Source organism: Quercus lobata, chromosome 4, assembly GCF_001633185.2.
Source record: "Quercus lobata isolate SW786 chromosome 4, ValleyOak3.0 Primary Assembly, whole genome shotgun sequence".
In the NCBI taxonomy this organism is placed as follows: domain Eukaryota; kingdom Viridiplantae; phylum Streptophyta; class Magnoliopsida; order Fagales; family Fagaceae; genus Quercus; species Quercus lobata.
In genome coordinates this window covers 64,844,764-64,864,616 of record NC_044907.1, presented here as the reverse complement: position 1 = coordinate 64,864,616, position 19,853 = coordinate 64,844,764, and the positions used below count along the sequence as shown (strand labels likewise).

The following is a 19,853-nucleotide window of genomic DNA, read 5'->3' as shown; positions in this document are numbered from 1 at the left end:
TTACCCAAAGGTTTGGTAAAAATGTCAGCAATTTGGTCATGGGATCGAATATGACAAGGTTGAACCAATTTGGATTGGAAACCCCTTAATTAAGTTGATTGGGAATCTCTTAACTATCTCTTATAGTTCAACACACCATAAGTTGGGTTTGTGATTTGAATATTGTTGTTCACTTGTTTGTATCTAGGATATGTGATTCCTTAAATATCCTTAACAAACATGAAAATCTTGTGAGTTTGTATAGATTTTTATTATTGTTGTGGTACTAGGTATTATAGTCCCTAATAATGTTATGGGTATAAACCAATGGTTCTAATGAGTTTGCTTTTCAATGTTCCTATCTTCATTACATCAAGTAAATGTTGGATTGCTGAAATTTCTAATAGGTACTGAATTTCTAGTTTGGTATGAAAAAATAAATAAAATGTACAAGATGGGATGTGCTCAATAGGAATTGGAAGCTCCAGTAAAATTGTAGTGGAGATGGTTTGGTGCTCAATTTGGAAAGCAAAGGTCCCTAATAAAGTTAAGATGTTTGCATGGAGAGCATGTCATAACATTCCACCTGCATGTGCCAATCTACTGAACAGAAGGGTTCTAATGTAGCCATGATGTCCAAGCTGCAAATTAAATGAGGATGACATGATGCATGAATTATGGAATTGTGAAGAGAGAATTTGGTGCTGCAGAAAAGAGGTAATTAGAGCATGAATTCCTAGACTTTGTTAGAATATTTTGGCCTATATTGGAGAAGGCTGTGACAACACTGTGGAGCAATCCCTGATACTGTCCTGGATGATTTGGAAGGCAAGGAATAAGTGGGTCTTTGAGTAGTCTACAAAACAGCCAAGTGTCATAGCAGGTGAGGCTATGGAATTTTGGCAGGAATTTCAAGCAATCTGCAACTCAGGTAGTTCAACAACTCAAGCTGTAACAGGCTAGCGTATTAATCTGACACTGCATTGGAATCCTCCCTGTAAACCTATGTACAAGGAATATTTTGATGGTGCAGTTTTTGAGGATTTACGTAGAACAGGAGAGGGAGTCATAATCCGGAATGAACAAGGATTGCTCATTGCAGCAATGAGCCGAAAAGGAAGACCAGTTATGGAGAGCTTTGTGGTGGAACTTGAGGCTGCAGTCCAAACCATTCGGTTTGCTCGTGATGTTGGCATACAGAGGGGACGAGTTTTAGTGGGGGATTATATATAGCAAAACTTCAGGAACACGAAAACTATGAGTTTTGGTGGGCTAACGTTGTGAAGGAAGCTAAATTTCATCTGCAACGTTAACATGTTCAACAATGGGAAGTTAGTTTTACTAGATACTCATTTTGGCAAGATGTGAACATAATATTGAAGATTATGTAACTTGGATAGAGGAGGTCCCATTTTTTTTTTTTTTTGAACGGTTGAACAATGATGTACTGGGTTTGAATGTTTCAACATGCAACTTGATTGGTTTTCCAAGGAAAAAATGGAAGCATAAATGGAAGCATATCACATTAATTCTATTCATACAGGGGACCATTACATTTTTTTTGCCCCCAACTGGTTCATTTTTACAATCGAAGTGGGGGGCTTCAAGCTTGCTACAACTAAATTTGTAGAACCATGAACTATATAGCTCATAATCCAATAACACAAGATATACACAATACATTTATCTTTTTTTATTCATGCATAAATGATTGTTCAATAAATGCCAGTTAAATTTTTTTATCAATGTTTACTAGGCTATGGCATAGCTTTTGCACTAGTAATTATCATAGACTGAGGCCTTTAGACCTTAGTGCTCACTGCCTATAGATTTCCTTCTGTTTTCTTGAGGAGAAATATAAGTGATGCTTCCAATGGATACAACAAATATACCGACTTAGCCTTGGGAAGGCAAGATATGCGTTTTGTCTTATTCTTTGTAAATGAGGGGTTTCATTTTAGGTAGACAAAGCATATTCTATACTTCAGGAAGACTACCAGGCCTCAAGGCAGGATCACCATGCTCACAGTACCATTCCCCAGGAGGTTTGGAACCTAATTTGGCAAGTAAAAATCCCTCTGAAAATTGGAATCTTTGTGTGGAAAGACATGCATGACTGTATTCCTACATTTCTGAATTTGTGTAATAGAGGGATAAATGTCCATAGTACATGCCCTCTCTGCAATTCTGAGGATGAAAGCACCACTCATCTTTTCCTCTACTGCCCTTTTGCTAGAGCCATTTGGCATGGTTCATCATTGGTTATTCATACTTCTGAGCTAAACAATGTTTCTGTCCAAGGGTGGGTTCGGTCCTTGCTGATAAGACACAAAAGGATGGATTAGGAGTCAATGAAATACCTGCAAACTCTGTTTACTATCTTATGGTCGATATGGAACCATGGAATCTGGTGGTTCATGTAGATAAGCAACCTAACCCAATAGAAGTGCTCTTAACTGCTCAAAATTTGTCTTGCAAGTACCATGAAATCTTTAACGAGGCTGATTCACTGGGCGCACAGAGGCATCAGCAAAATACAGACCAAATTCCAATTGGTGGGCAGTGGCAGTTGATTGTAAAGTTAGCTGGTGCAATAAGAAAGAGAGCTAAAAGAAGTGCTTATGCATATGAGGCCAGAAATCTACAAGGAGAAGTGGTGTTTTGGTATTAAGAGCTGTGCTGCTAAATCTATTGCTGGTGCAGTTCAGGAGGCGATAGTGGAGGCAGCAGTCAAAGCTAAGAACCTTGGATATCATCCAAATTTTGATGTTAAGTAATTGCAAAAAGCTAGTTCAAGTAGTGGACAAGAAGCGAGCCCCAGATTGGAAAGAGAGAACTCTCATGGCAGACATGTCCTCCCTACAGCAGATGGGATTAGATTGCAGGCTGATTTTTGTTTCTAAGGTTATCCTTAACTATGTATGGTCGTTAGCTGCTTTAGCTACAAAAGAGCCAACTTACTACTGCTGGCCGACTATGGAACGTGGTTTAAATGCTACTTATGGTTAATGCCTTTTATGAATGGTATCCAAAAAAAAAAAAAAAAACTTCAATGAAGCATGACTTTGAAGAAATATGCCTACATCAAAAAAATTACACTCATATTGTTTTCTTCCCTGTTGTTTCCATCCAGTTTCTTTAACATTTGATGCCTTTTGTCACTCTCTTTTCCCTCTCTGAAAGACCAAATGGCTCTACATACTTCACAAACTTTAGCTAAGAACACTGGTACTTGGGAGCTTTGCTCTCTTCCCTCTATTAAAAATCTTTAGATTTAAAACAAAAGAAAACCACAATGAGTATACACTATACAAATATTATAAGCCCAATCCCAAGACATGTTATAAGAGAGCATTATAGAAGCCAGTTACCATGACTTTTAAGTGGAGTTTCTGATGTACCTTTGTTTTATACCCAATTTCTCTCTGTCTTTTGTGTATGTTTGTTTCTCAAAAAAAAAAAACTCTCGAGGCATTGAAGCCACTTGTTTGCAAGCTCCTCAAACAATCAAAAGAAAACAATGTTCAATTCTAGGGGTGATCATTTGTGTTCACATGTCATGTTGTTATCATGTTAACTCATAAGTATCCAACCATATAAATCTACACGAACACAACACGTTTATTAATTGAGTCACAACCCCTCAATCCTAACATTAACTGTTTATTAAACAAGTTGACAAGATACGATTCATATAACCCATTTAATAAACATGTATTAAGGTCGGCATGACCTAACATAACCCATTTAATATATAGGTCACGTAGTCAAGTTTACATGCATGGATAACCTATTAACAATTCTCATATTTTATAAAATCTATATATATATATATATATATATATCTAAAAGCTGAAGTATAGCATTATTTTTGTTACATTCCTGTTGAGCCACATCAGTAGTCACGTCATCCATTAATTTCTATACTTTCTTTCTTTTCTCTTGTAAGGACTGAAATTGGATTGGTCCCAAAACCGGACTGGGCTCAAACCCTAATGGCCCAAACAATAAATTTATAAAGCGTGGATAGAAGAACTAGATCTATCCCAGAAGAAAAACGATTAGATTTAACGGTTCAAGACGGTTTGACACAAGTAAGATTAGAAAATCTATCCTCGGAATAGATTAAGTAGTTCGTATCATATGGTTTTGTTGAATAATAAAATTGTACAAGAGTTCCAGTCCTTCTCCTTGATTTCCTCTCCTTTTCTCAGTACATCTTTCCATGTTATATACGACAATCTTGATGTCATCCTTACCACACATGTGTAGGTTAGATTCGGATGACTCCTTCCTATCCCATCCAACACCTCCCAGAACCATCAACAAATAGCTGTAAGGTTGCTTAATCACCGTTCAGGCATCACTTCCACATTAATGCGGCCAGAGAGTTGGTTGAGAGGCATTTAATGCAGAGGTAGTAGCTTTTGAAGATATTTGTTTACCTTTCTTTTCTTACCCCTGGTCCAATGTCCCACCCTTAGTTGTGGTGTAACTCCGAAGTATGTCCATCATGATATGGCACTCGGATCTACCTCGGACACATGTTGCCGAGAATGCTTTTTTCCTCGGACGCTTATTGGATCTATCTCATATTGTCTCTACTCCTCTCCTCATTCTGTTCTCCTTATAATCTTATTTGGACCTTCTCAGATGGTCTAACGTCCTCGGATAGAGCCATAGGCCCAGTTAATACTACTTTAACAATACTTCCTAATTAACTGGCCCCCATATCTCTATTTAAACTTTTATTCTCCCCTATTCTCCCAAAAAAAAAAAAAAAAAATCTTCTTCTTCCCATTAATTCACACCTACTTTTACATTTTTTACAACAATTTCCCTTCCTTTTTGTCCCTTTATCTCCCCACTACTCTCAACTTTACGATTACACTTTCTTCCTCATTCTTATATTTTGATTCTTTTTCTCCGCATTTCATTTTGTATAAATTTGATATCATTTTCCTCATTCAATCCATATTTTTTCCCCTACAAAAATATGAGTACTCTCTCTCTCTCTCTCTCTCTCTCTCTCTCTCTCTCTCTCTCTCTCTCTCTCTCTCTCTGTGTGTGGATTTTTGTTCTTTCTTATACCTCTAATTAAGGGTTTTTTTTTTTTTTTTTTTTTCATTAGAAAGTCTTCTCTTTCTCTTTTATAGCTTTGGTTGAATTTTGGTTTAGGTTAATACTTAGTTTCTTTTGGAAATAGGAATTTGAATATGCCTACCAATTGTTTGAGTAATAAATTATTAGAAAGTCTATTTTTTATTCCTTTAGTTTCATTTTAATTTTGGCAAAGATAACATTGTAATGTTGTGATGAGTTTTGATTATTATGATAATGTCCTTATTCCTAAAGAGATGAGAAATTTGAATAATAAATTTAAAACTTATAAAGTTTAGTTATATATTAGACAAATATAATACGCTACAATAGAAGTTAGAAGAATATGGTTCACCTTTAAAAAATATTAATCAAACAAAAAAAAATAATAATAAAATGATATATTTGTAGAGATAAAAAGATTAAAAAACATTACTTGTAAAAATCTTTTAAAAAAATAGACAATACTTAAAGTAATTGTTACTTTAAGTATAGGGGTAATTACACATAACCCACATGTAGTTTGGGCAAAAATAACTTTGTTTACCCGTGGTTTGAAAAGTATCTCTTAATCCACCTATGGTATGTTCCGTTTGTTTTCCATAACCCACCTCTGTTAAAATTAGGAGTAAATATGTATTTTTTTTCTCAAATTTTATGTTTCTCTCATTCCAAAACAAAAAATAGAGCAAAAATGCAAGAGAAACAAGATCAAAAAGTGGTATTTGTCTCTCTCTCTCCAATCACACAAATTTTGAACATGAAGGACATACCTAAAAAATAAAACCCAAATCATGAAGAACATACCCAACAAAATTGTCACTTGGGCCAACCCTTGAAAATTACAGGCCATTGTATCTTGATTTTGTATCTGGAAATACATATTGAATGCATACGAGGCATTCCCATTAGCATCCAAATTATTACAAGAGGACCCATATCCAAGTGTGGTGCAATCTCCATCTCCATGTTCTTCTTGGTCTTCTCAAAGGCACCGCATAGGCTACGCTCTTTCTCCCAAAAAAGTTCAGTGTTTCATTCAAAACTCTTTAATCAACCAAGCCAAACAACGTGGCATCGATCTCATCAAAATCGACCCCACAAAACCCTTAACCCAACAAGGACCGTTCGATTGCATCATCCACAAACTCTACAGCTCCAATTGGAACAACCAATTGCGGAAACTCTCTCTATCACCCAAACGTCATCGTAATCAACTCTCCCGAATCCATCAAGCATCTCCACAATCGAATCTCCATGCTCGATGTGGTTACCGGCTTGAAAATCCCTCAAGGGGACCAAACGTTTGGGGTTCCAAATTAGAGAGTGTTGGATGAGTCGGAGAATCTTATGGATTCGATTAAGGAAGCAAGGCTAAAGTTTCCGTTGGTAGCGAAACCGGTAATGGCCGATGGCAGTGCCGTGTCGCACGAGATGTTCTTGGTGTTCAACGAGGACGGGTTGAAGAAGCTGAAAACACCAATTGTGATGCAAGAATTTGTAAATCACTATGGAGTGGTTTTCAAGGTGTATGTGGTGGGAGAGCACGTTAAATGCGTGAAGAGGAGATCGTTGCAGGATAAATATGAAGAGGGAAATTGTGTGGCAGTGGATTAAGGTTTGTTGTTGTTTTCACAGATTTCGAATTTGGTTGCAAAAATGAAGGGAAGGGATGGTCCTCTAAAATGGATAAGCTTGTGGAGGAGGCAGAAATGCAACCTTTGGAGTTTGTGATGGAGTTAGCCAAAGGGTTGAGGGAGGCAATGGGGCTTGGGCTTTTTATTTTTTTGGGTACGTTCTTCATGTTCAAAATTTGTGTGAATGGAGAGAGAGACAAATACCACTTTTTGATCTTGTTTCTCTTGCATTTTTGCTCTATTTTTTGTTTTGGGAGAAGAGAGACATAAAATTTGAGCAAAAATACCTATTTACCTTTGATTTTAACAGAGATGGGTTACGAAAAACAAACGGAACATACCACAGGTGAGTTAAGTGATACTTTTCGAACCACGAGTCGGCAAAGTTATTTTCGCCCAAACCACAGGTAGGTTTAGTGTAATTACCCCTTAAATATATTACACCTTATTACATAATATTTATATTCCCATGCATTGCATGAGTCTGCAGCTAGTATATATAAACTGTACTTTTGCCAAGTGGCACCTCCTATGAAGTTTCTCTACAATCATCAAACTCTCCCATTAATTGCCTAAATTTACACCACGACTCTCTCTTCTTTATGTCTTTTAGTATACCAGCTGTTTCAAATTTTTTTTTTTAAGGTACTAATAACTAATGAGATCGAGATAGATAGCCATTTAGCATTTCTGGTGTAAGTCTTTTAGCAATTCTGGTGCCTCAATTACACAAATCCATATCCTTTCTTTTACTATAATCATTATTATTTTATTTTATTCTATGGGAACCATTATTATTTTATGGTGATAACTCACATCTCATAAACAAAGTCTCCCTCCTCTATTATTTTTTTTTTTTTGGTAAGGCAAGTTTTTATGTTGATTATTTAAAAAAGTTTCTGCCTTTGTAACTGTGTAGATGCATTAATCACAGCTTTCCTCCAAAATGATGTTTTAGTTTTTGCCTTTTTGTTTGCACATAATGTACCTTATCAACATTCTGCTACAATGATTAATGTAGTATTTCCTAAACCTTTGACTCCCCAACCTCTCTCCCATGCTTTGCCTTCCCCTCTCAACTTCAAATTTGTGTCTCCATTCTCGTTCTTTCTCTAAAAAAACCTCTTTTATAGTTAAATTTCTAAAACTATTGCTATTCTCAAATTTTGTTTCCATGCTCACAATTTTTTAAAACACCTGGCCAATAGAAGAAACCTGTTGCTCTTGTAATCATTTTTTTGTAGCTAGTAGTGGCTGTCCATCGCACATTAAGTGGCCATGATATGTATGAGTTCAAGCTATCTTTCGCTACTTTCAAAAATTAAGTTCTTCACTTACAATTAATAGGGTTAAGAAGATTGTGAGATTTTTTGTTTTGCTACTTTCTTTTATAGGTTGTGTTATTATGTTTATCGATTTCCAAAAGATGCCAGAAGTCTAGAATTGAGAAGTCGATAATTGTTTATTTTAGTGTAGAAGTTTCATTGTCAATGTTCTTTTCAAGTTTGTTTAATCTTAGCATATGGCTTGAGCAAATAGATCTTTTCAAAATAAACAAAAACTAAACCTACTGTAAATCTTAAATTTGGAATATAGGGTTCAAGCATGTATCGTCTTGGTTGGAGGGGATTTAGTCAATGGCAATTGAATTTGCAGGAAAAAAAAAAAAAAAAACACACACACACACACACACAACTATTCAATCAGCATTCTTTAGACTCCAAGCTTCTTTCTCAAGTGAGTCTCTTGATATTTCAATAAAGAAATTTTTTCCTGTAGTAAATTGAGTTTTGGTTTAACGGTTTTTTTTTTTTTTTTTTTTTTTTTTTTAAGTTTTGGTTTAATGGTGATTTGTATAATGATCTATATGTTATGTGTGATTTTTTTTTCTATGAATTTCAATAACGAATGGATAGAGGATCAAAAACATAAAAAAAATTGTTTTAATTTTCAAAAAAAAGGGGCATGAATGTTATCTTTCTGATTCTAGTGATGAAGTGAGTATTTTTTCATTTTTGACATTGTAGATGACGATTGCACTTTTTGTCTTACTGATGTCAATTTTTTTAACCTATTGCCTGCCATCTTTGGTTTGTGTGAAGCTCACTGATCTTGTACCCTGTGAAGGCCTTCCTTCTGATTCTTATAAACTATCAGTCTCAACTTTGTCACAGTTGCTTGCTCAATATTTTAAAGGACATAGGTTGCCAACAAATTTCTTTTTTTTTTTTTAAAAGAAGAGTTTGGCTACAAACTTGGTTGTAGTTAATAGCTATTATTTTTTTCAATATTATTTTATTGAATGTGAATTTTGACAAATTTGCCATTAAATTACATTTTCTTTTTATATCTTCCAAACTTGAAAATTTTTTAGAAAATCAATAACTATGTCATTAATCAAATGTTTAAATTTCAAGTATTTGTGGTCTAAAATTATGCATAAAAAAAAAAAGTTTATAGATCAAATAGTAACATCTAATTGATATGAAATTTGACATGTGTATTAAAAACATAAAGAACATATAACCTAACGATTAGATTTTCAAAATATATATTCATGTTATTTATTTTTTCTTTTAATAAGAGTTGTAGCCATTGGCTATAGCTAAGTTTGTAGCCAAACATTTTCCTATTTTAAAATCTAATTACTGAATTTTATATTTTTTATATTCTTAACATGCATGTCAATTTTCGTGTCAATCAGATATTATTATTTGATTCATAAATTTATTTTTTATACATAATTTTGGACTACAAAACCTTGAAATTTAAACATTTGATTGATGGCATAATTGTTAATTTTCAATCTTCTGAAAATGTTGCAAGTATGAAGAATATAAGAAGAAAATGTAATCTAATTATGGATTTGTCAAAATGTAATCTAATGATGAATTTGTAATAATTGTTTCATATTTCTAACTTTACTTTTGTTCAATTGAATTTTTTTAAGGTTAAATTTCATTTAATTAAGGTATTCCCTTAGTATCCATTAGAAAATTGTCATTAAGTCTGTCTTTCCTATAAATTTTTAAATTAAAAATATATAAAAATTATTTTAAGAAAATACTTTTTGAAAGAGAGAGCATTTTGCTGTGGACGACGGTGCATGAAGTCGGGGCAAGGATATGGAATGACGTGTTATTTTGAATTCTAGGTGCTGGTTAGAATTCTCTTTCAACTAAAAATGATTGAGTTTCTAAAAAAAAATAAATAAATAAAAAAATAAAAAAAAACGAAAAAACTAAAAATGATTGAATCCTTTGAAATTTCCAACAATTCGATAGATGGGGGAGACAAAGATCTATATGATAATCATGGTGGAGCTCCCAAGCCTTCTTATGAAGAGTAAAATAAAGCTTGAGGTAAGCTCACCTTTTTCATCTAACTATTGTGGGGGGACTGCCACTGACTTTTTATTAGGCCACTTTTTCTTCAGTGCGATATAGACCATCTAGATTGCTTAAATTCAATTATGATTTAAAAAAAATTGAGAACCATGACATTAGGATTTTAGCCAACTAGTTCGAAAGTATCCTTAAGGCATACTGTAATATCAACATCATAAGAAAGTTTACAATAGTACTGTGAAATTTATCAGTTTAATTTTTTTACCACCTGCCGTGATGCTGAAAGTTTATGTTTAATGGTTACAAATAATGCTAAAAACAAGAATTAAGATTGGATCAAAATTTATAAAAAAGAAAATCTAAAAAGAGCAACGTGGTCTATAATGAGGAGTTTTGACTCTTTTGAGGGAAAAATAAATAAATAAAAGAAAGAAGAAGGAAAATGTTGAAAATTTTTGTGTAGAGCTTAGGGTAATTCTCTAAAATGTAAAGTGGACCTAAGCGTGTATTAGTGGAAGGCAATCAAGGAATGAAACTTGCGTTCAAACTTATAAAGCTTACATTCAAATTTTGTGTAGAGCTTAGGGTAATTTTCTAAAAAGTAAAGTGGACCTAAGTGTGTATTGGTGGAAAGCAATCAAGGAATGAAGCTTGCATTCAAGCTTGCATCTAATTATGACTCTAATAAACTGGCCTTTTTTGGCAAAAAAAAAAAAATAATAATAATAATAAACTGGCCTTCAATATATAGTCTCTTAGCGTGAAGGATTGCATTTTTTTTTGTCTCCACTCTGGTGCTAATTTACAAAGTATAGCTCTTAGGCTCTTCCCTTTTAGGTGAATTACACTCCAATCAATTAAATCCAGCCAACTGAATTTGGGGTCAGAGATTAAACATAAGCTCATAATATATTTCCATATCCTTTTAGTAAAACAGCACAGAAAAAAAGATAAAAGTTACAGTGAAATAGAACAGGAAAACGTAATATAATATCATCCTTTAATTAAAAAAAAAAAAAAATCATGTGAATATATATAGGACTTCAAGTAGTAGGTCTCCCTTCAAATATCATTTGTATATAAAGTTCTTACTCTTCTTTACTAGTGGCTCTTGCTACTTCACCAAACCCTCAAATCTCTTGTGGTACAGTTTGCACCCAGTGTTATTTACACACTTTGAGCAAAGCTCCACCATTATTAAGACATCTACCCTAAGACTGAGCAAGACCCAATACGCCAATTTCATGAATTAACCAACTTGCATCCCATACAGAATTGTAAACCCTGGCCTTATCATTAATAAGCCACTACCCACCCTCAAATTAATGACTCACCCTACCATTCAAGATTGACCAAGACCCACTGCCAATTGTATGACTCAACCAAATTGTAAACCCCCATTCACAAAAAAAACACTTCACACCATGCTGAACCTAAAATATAAACTCAACATCAATCTCCTATATATATCCCCTCATTAATAACAACCTTAAGTTTTCCTACCCAACTTTGATTCACACATCTAAAACCTACCCACATCATTCATAAACCATTCATTGAAGTTGAAGCCAGATTCTGAAACCAGATTTTTTCACCCCAAATTAACTTGAACATTCATTAATAGTAGTCTCAAAATGATTCTTAACCCAAAAAAGAAATGGTAGTCTTGAGAATGCGTAAGCAGATATTCAGATACGTCTAACACATGTTTGCTAACGTGAAAGTTTTGGTGAATTAGGTAATTGATGATGAAAATTAGTCAGTTACTTGAAGTGCAAAACAGATTGAGAAAGACATATTTGAGGTGCCAAAGCCCAAAAGCCCCCAAAATCCTGAAGTCACACGTCTAACAATAATCAATCTTAATGAAGAGTATTGAAGACTAGGCATTGAACACGACCTTACTCCAACAGGATTTTCCTTATCAGTTTGTACCTTTATATCTTTATAATTAAGTAAACAGTAATCTAAGCTTGGTATATGGTCGAGAAACTTGTAAGTTGTAATTCAACTAACACATTTTGGTGGGAAACTTTTGCTAACGCATAATTTTAGGAAAAAATTACTAAATAGCATAATTTTAGGAAAAAATTACTAAATAGCATATGACCAAACTTATCTAGTTATGTAGCACTTTTTTGAAACTCTAATTTGTCAAACTCAAATATCAAGTATTATGCTTGATCTAATTGCCATAATACTTGGAACTTGAGTTTCACTTGGAATTTGAGTTTGATAAACTCGAATTCCCAAAAAAATACTATATAACTAAGGGTTTGTTTGGAATCCGCTTATTTTGCTAAAACTGAAATTTTTTTGCTGAAAGTATTATAGATAAAGATAAAAGTTAACTGAAATAGTACAATAAGACCCTTGAATAGTACCCAAAAGTGTAATGAAATCTATGAATAGTAGCAAAAATAAGTTGAATAGTAAAATAAGTTGGGAAAAATAATATTGCCAAACAAACACTAAATAAGTTTAACTGGTACTTTTTTCTTAAATATTTCCTAAAATTATGTTATTTGAAAAAAAAAAAAAAAAGGGGGCCCATTTTGGTATTTTTAAGGAAAAGATTTTTTTTTTTTTTTTTTTGAGAAATAATTACAATATGCTACTAACCCCACAGTTTGAACCCTTTTCCTCCTAAATTTCCAAGCATTTTGTGTATGGAGAGGTGTTAATTTAGCGATAAGACCTTTGGCTTTAAGGAAAAGAGTTTAAATATTCTCTTCCCCGTTATAAGTATTAAATTATCACAAAAGAAAAATAAATAAATAAAATGGTATTTGGCTTTTCTGGGCCAAAATAAACAAATAAATTATCAGAACTCGGGATTTATTCGTATACTTTTGTGATACACACACATTCTTAGATACATCTGCTTGTATGTTTTCGTTCATTTCACCTCCAAGACGAGCTCGTAATCCTCTTAGAAGGTCTCCTATTGGTCGTAGGCGTACTCCTCCTATTCGTACAACTGCTCGCTCACGTTCACAGTACCATCAGCTTCTCCACGGGAGTAACTTTTCTAAATTGTTTCTAAATTGATCTGGTTTTCTAGTTGTTTGAATTGTGTCAGCTCTCTTTTATTTGCTTTTTATATATGTCGGATTTATTTCAGTAGGATGGGAATGAGGTTTATGATTTTTTTTTTTTTTTTTAATATGGGTCTCAAAGTTGCAGAGCTCTGATGTTACTTGTAGAATTGCTTCATTTGAGTGTATGCCAGCAAATTTCTTTGTATGCGTACGTGAGAAGTAGTGGGGATGTGCATGTGGTTGATACCTAGATGGGTGGTGGACTTGTGGGTTGTAGCGGAGGACATTTTGGTAGAAATTGTAGTATTGCTATATGGAATGCTGTTCAATATGGGTTGTGAGGTGCCTTGTAAACATTGCTGTTCATTGTGGGTAACTATGGACTTGGGAGCCCTAATTTTAGCGTTTATGGACTCGACTGTGGACCTAAATGAGTAACTATAACAAGTTGGGGGTAAAATCGAGAAACATTGCCTCATAATTTCAAAATTAACGGTTACAATTTCTGAGACTTGTCCTCCTATTCGCGCTTATGTCCTCTACTATATAAACAAACCGAACCCACAAAGGGAACCACAAAAAATTATTAGCTTTCAATCATCAACAACTTAAAGAAAACGAGGAAAGATCCCACGGCCCATGTGAAGCTCTATACCTATTTGATGAGTGAAAATATTTGTAGATTATTAATTGGTAAGTTTTCTTGTTGTGTCACTTCATTTGTAATCCGCCTACCAATTGTTTGTGAAAATACCTAACCAAAGCCTTTTTGTGTGAACTTTGTGTCATTTATTTTGTTGTTCTGTTTTCAACATGTGCGGCATGTGTTTACTTATTCACAGGGACTTTTCCTTCCATTTTTGCAAGAATGTTCTCGATGTGCTTTGTTTTGTGGCCATACTGTGTTCACTGTCTTTGTTGAATTTGATTTCATAGAATTTGGTAGGTGATTCACCATCTTTGATTACCACTGTCCTGAAACAACAGGGAAGCTTATACCTTTAAAGGAAGTATACATTAGTCGAATAAGAGCTAGGATGGTGCTTAAGTTCTTAGGGATAATGTTTGGGTAATGGAAGTTTTCTGCTCTATAACATTATATTTCCTGTAGAGTTGACCAATTGATAAGTTGGAGTGATAAAGGGTAGCATGATGAAAAAATTGAAATTTTATGAAAATATTTATGATCGTGAAATGACAAACATAAACAGAAAACAAGCTGCCATTTAATTATTTTGAAATGAAGAGACCAAGCTGATATATTATTATTCACAGTTTAGCTTTTATAATTTCCAAGAGCCATAAAATGTGGAGAAAATAAGGAAGAAAACTTTTTTGAATGTGATGCTTGTAGTTGTGTTGGATTCTTTTTTTATAAAATGACAAAGCAACATTTGAGCTGCCATTTTATATTTTAATAAGGAGAAAGGTTCCATTTTTTTTAGCTATTACTACATGAGCTTATTGAAAGCATGGCACGTGCGTGGGCTGTTAGCTTTGTTAAATATCTGGATTTGTAACTAATAGCTGTTTTAGGTTAGTTGCATTGTAATTAGTCACTTCAACATTGGCACGTGCAGGCTAGGAGCAGCACACAAAATTCAGAGGTTGTAATGAATCTCATTGTACTTTTTTATTTTCTAAATGAATTAAACTCTTCCATCTCAACTTGTTATTGTGTTTTACATATCTCATCTTTCGTTGCTTGGTATTACCAGTTTGTGTGATAAAACCTATCTGCATAATTCATCTTCTGTCACTTATGTTGTTGTCATGCAGCTATGGTTTTTTCCTGATCTAGCTTAGATTAGTCATTTTGAAATATGAACTAGCATTCTCTATAATTTGACTTTTCCTTTCCTTCTTGACAGATGGCCTCAATGCATAAATACGGGTTGGATTTACTGTTGGGATTTCGGTAATTGCATATTCAAGAGAGCAACATGAAAAGGCTGGTGAAGAGCAGGGTTTGAAGGAGAGTTTGATGCTCTATAACTCTTAGAGCCAATAGACTCAGCAAGCCCCATAATTTGACAAATTCATGTACCCCATCATTTACTGGGTTTTGCCATGTATATTATGTGTCTCAATTGGGCAATTTATCTTTTGTCATTCTTTATTTGATAGATTTAATATGATAATCTTTTAAGTTAGGCTCTAGCTTCGTGGATACGTATGATGTGCAAATTTTGTGAGTAAATAGTAAATCTTCATTTTTTTTTTTTTTTTGGGTGATGTCAATTTTGTTATTTTATGTAAAAACAGCATTTGCATGCCTTCCAAGCATTTCTATCAAGTGATCTTCCATGAATTGTCATATTTGATTGTTGGCAATTGATGCAAGATTGCTCCAATCTACGAATCTCTCTTTCTCTCTCTCTCTCTATATAAAAGCTGAAGCAAACTGGTTAAGCAGAAATCAACAGTCCAAAATTAACGCAGCATGAGCACTATTTGAACAATATATACCACCAACCCAATCAAAGGCCACCTTAGCATAAGCTATATATTTTGCTGTTGAGGTTGATGAGGTGGACGAGGAGCAGGAGGTGGAGACCTGGTGGGAAGAGAAGGAATCTGGGACTGCGTTGATTTCCCCGACGCGTTCTTCCCCCCAGGCTGATTTTCGATCAACTCCATTAAACTTCTTTGGGGCTTCCTTTGTATTCCCATTTCGTCAAGATTTTCCTTGGAGCGTATAGGTTGATCAAAAACCCCAAAATCTTCCTAGGAGTCTGAGAGTTCTACAACTTCTTCCTCTTCCTCCTTCTCTTCTACTTCCTCTTCTCTGAGGATAGACTGGGATGAAGAGGCTCCTGTTGAGATGGCGGCCACAAAAAGGGGCTCAGTGCGGGATGTATCTTGGGGAAGTGGGATACCTTCTGGAACGATGAATCCCTTGAAGGCAACACTAATACGGTGAAGTCGAGGATCGCGGGCTCTGATCACGCACTTTGGCGCCTGGAAAGCAAACGAGAGGGGGGGTGTAGCCGTGGATTAAATGGGCTGCCCGGAGTTGGCCGTCAGCTTCGTTCACGTATATCTCGGCTTTCAATACCTTATCCAAGCTTGCTTTGTTGACTAACTTAAGGTTGGGCTTCGTGAAACGTCTATCTGCAAAACTATTGAATTGAAATGAAGCGTCATTAAGGATAAGAATACTTAGACTCAAAAAAAAAAAAAAAAAAAAAAAAGCGAAAAAACATGTATGTGTAAACCAAATGTTATGAATCTATGACTACATTCCCACCTGGTACTCCTTCCTCCACGGGGCATGGCAGACCATCATGCCATTCCCCAGAGAAGATAAGGAAATCCTCCTTTAGGTTCTTGTTTGAAGTAGGAAGGTACTGAATTAACCTCACCTTGGGATATCTCGACTTGAGATAATACCCCTGCCCCTTCAAGTGATGGAAATTGTACACCCAGTTCATGTCATGATGGGTCAGGTTTAGGTCCATTCTCTCGTTCAAAGCCTCTATACTTCCTAGGACCCTAAACATATTTGGGACACACTGAGTTGGGGATAACCTAAAGAACCTAAGGTAGCTCCTAGTAATCTTACCCATGGGGACGGTTATCCCGCCTTCTATGAAGGCAATCATGGGAATAACCACTTCCCCTGTTTGTCTAGCGTTGACCCATTCCCCTTGGGTTGTGTACCTTATACCCACTGTAGAGGGAATCCTATACTTAGAGCGGAAATTTCTCATGCTTTCCTCAGATTCAACTAGACATCAAAATTTACCCTCCTTTTTCCCCATTTTCCTAAAGGATTTAGTAAAGAAGTTAACGAGTTTAAGATGAAAGCGGTAATGGTTTTGAGAAAACTTACAGGTTTGAAAGAGGGTCCTCGGACAAGATTTAAGTATTTGTAGATGCTAGGAAAATGACGAAAAAGGAGAAAGACAGGTTCAGTGTATGAACTCTATAATTGTGTGATTGCTGAAGGTAAGAAAGAGAATTGATTTGAGAATTCCTTTATAGTCGTGCAGAAGTTATGAGCGGGAAAGTTCCCGCGCTCGCGAAATGAAATAGACCCCCTACCGTTCGATTTACATCTTACCGTTGAACGTGGGAGACAGGGGCGTCGCCAAAATTTAATGCTACCACGCTCGGGATGCTGAAGTGTCAGGAGCATGTCCAAAACATAAAAGGGTATGGGCTTGTGACATCAAAATCAATCTTTTCTCTCGAGGAGTCGAAAAGCAAGATTTGAGGGGCTATTGTGGGGGCTGGTTAATCAATAAATTATTAAAATCGTGTTAACTAGGCCTGTGGCCCATCCGAGGACGTAAAACTGTCCGAGGAGGCCCATATCAGGTTATAAGGGTAACCAAATGAAAAGGAGAATAGATATCACATGAGGTGAGTTCAGTATTCGTCCGAAGACAAAATCCTTCTCGGCAGTATGAGTCCGAGGACTACCTAAATGCCACATTGTTGCAAACACACCTCAGAGCTACATTACCACTAAAGGTGGGACATGGGACCAAGGGTAAGAAAGAAAAGACAAACAAATATCTTTAACAACAGCTACCTCTGTATTAATTGCCTCTCAACCAACTCTCTAGCCACATTAATGTGGAGGTGATGCTTGAACAGTGATAAGGTAGCCTTACAGCTGTTGGTTGGAGGTTCTAGGAGGTGTTGGATGGGACAGGAAGGGATCCCCCGAACCCAACCGACACATGTGTGGTGAAGATAACACTAAGAGGGCAGTATATAATATAGAAGAATGCATTGAGAAAAATGATTGGAACTTCTAAACAGAGAGAACTTAGAAGAAAACCTTATGAAATAAAGAACTGAACTTGTTTCAAGGAGAAATTGATTGTTATATTAGTGCTAATCCATCTATAAACGTGAAGTTTGATCGTTTTTCTTTTGGAGTTAACCTAGTTCTTTGACATCCACGCTCTACAAATTTATTGTTTGAGCCTTTAACGTTCGAACCCAATACGAATTTGGGATCGTTACAAATTGAGTCCTTACAATTAGGTATTTTATTATTCCAATTCCTGATCACATTTTTTTTCTTTATCCTATTGGTTTGAATTTATTAGGTTAACAATTACTTATTTTGCAAGTTAGAATTTGATTTTTTTTAGTGTTAAATTATTGCAATAGTAACTTAAAAGTGTTAAATTATTGTATCAATAATAATAAGTTGCAATAAATTATAGTTTCAATTGCAATAAAAGTTTTAATATGTTAGGAAAAATTGTTACGATAACTTAAAATGAAGAAATCGTTGCAATAAATTGATACTGATTATTTTTGCAATTTATTTATCATTGTAATAATTTGATATTAATTCTTTTACAATCTATTACAATGACAAATATGAAAAATCAAATATCAATTATTTCATAATCTATAGTAATGACAAAATGAAGTAATTGTCTATTATAATAAAAATATTATTGCAATAATTTAATCCAACTTATTTTGGTCAATTATTTGTAATCTATTGCAATAAGATTCGTGAAGTGATAGCTTATACCTATAAGATATTCAAAACAATAAATGATTTATTGCAACTATATATATAGGGTAATTATTGGATACTCTCAAAGTACCATAAATGTGTACTCCCTTCTCTTACATAACTGTGAGTCCCACTAATTAAATTTATGGTGAGATCTACAATTCATGTGAGAGGAGAAAGTAAGCATTTATGGTACTTCCGGAATATTCAATAATTTTCCTATATATATATATATCATTGCATCAAATTTGTCATTAAAATATTTGGAGTTTATTACAATAAAATTTTTTGTTGCACAAACTTATTACCTCAAATTTTATTGCAACACCTCGTATTAACCATTGCAATAACTCTAAAGTTATTGCAACGATTGTTTTCATTGTAATAAACTTTTTTTCTTGTAGTGACACTTAAGAGATGAGAAATTTGAATAATAAATTTGAAATTTATAAAGTATAGTTGTATATCAAATATAACACACTACAACAAAAGTTAGAAAAATATAATTCACCTTAAAAGATATTAATCAAACATACAAAATAAAATAGCATAATATATTTGTACTTTGTAGAGATAAAAAAAAATAAAAATAACTTGTAGAAATCTTTTTTACAAAATAAATAGTACTTGAAGTAGTTGTTACTTTTTATATATTGCATCCCATTTAATAATATTTATATATTCCCACACATTGCATGGGTTTGTAGCTAGTTCAATATAAAATATGCTACTGGTGGATGCACACATATGCTGCACTTGCTATAATTAGATCTCACACTTGCTATAATTAGATCTCACAGGTTCTTGATGGGTCTTGACATAGCTGGATTTGGAGATAGGCTTCGGAGGGGTTGTTTTCAGCATTTTCTAATGTATGTATTCATAATCTGGTGTAGCATAAAAACTTTCTATTTGGCAGCTTGCTTTCTAAGTTTGGATTACCTCATCTTTCGAGATAAAAGATTGTATTGCCAATGATGCTATCCTGGTTTTTCTGTTCAACATCATGAGTTTTTTTCCTTAATACCTTCTTAATTAGGAAGAACTAAGCTGTAATTGATATCTATATTATAATCTATATCTGTCTATATTATATCTAAAAGCTAAAACCTAGCATTTATTGTTGTCAGGGACAGATTCAAGTGAATCCCAAGGGGGCCTGAGCCCCCTTGGGACAGACCCAATTTTTTTTTTTATAGTTATTATATATTTCATTTTTGTAGTTGGATCCCTCCTTTTAAAACCTTAGGCCCCTTCT

At 34.4% G+C, this 19,853-nt stretch overlaps 1 long non-coding RNA gene and 1 pseudogene across 1 annotated transcript; both read left to right on the top strand.

Moving 5' to 3' along the window:
• Positions 1-984: 984 nt before the first annotated feature.
• Positions 985-8,157, top strand: LOC115985598 (annotated as a pseudogene).
• A 4,934-nt stretch (positions 8,158-13,091) lies between these two features.
• Positions 13,092-15,329, top strand: LOC115987364. The gene is made up of 2 exons (XR_004091065.1): positions 13,092-13,797; positions 14,976-15,329. It is a non-coding gene; the product is annotated as an uncharacterized LOC115987364 (long non-coding RNA).
• The last annotated feature ends 4,524 nt before the right edge of the window (positions 15,330-19,853 follow it).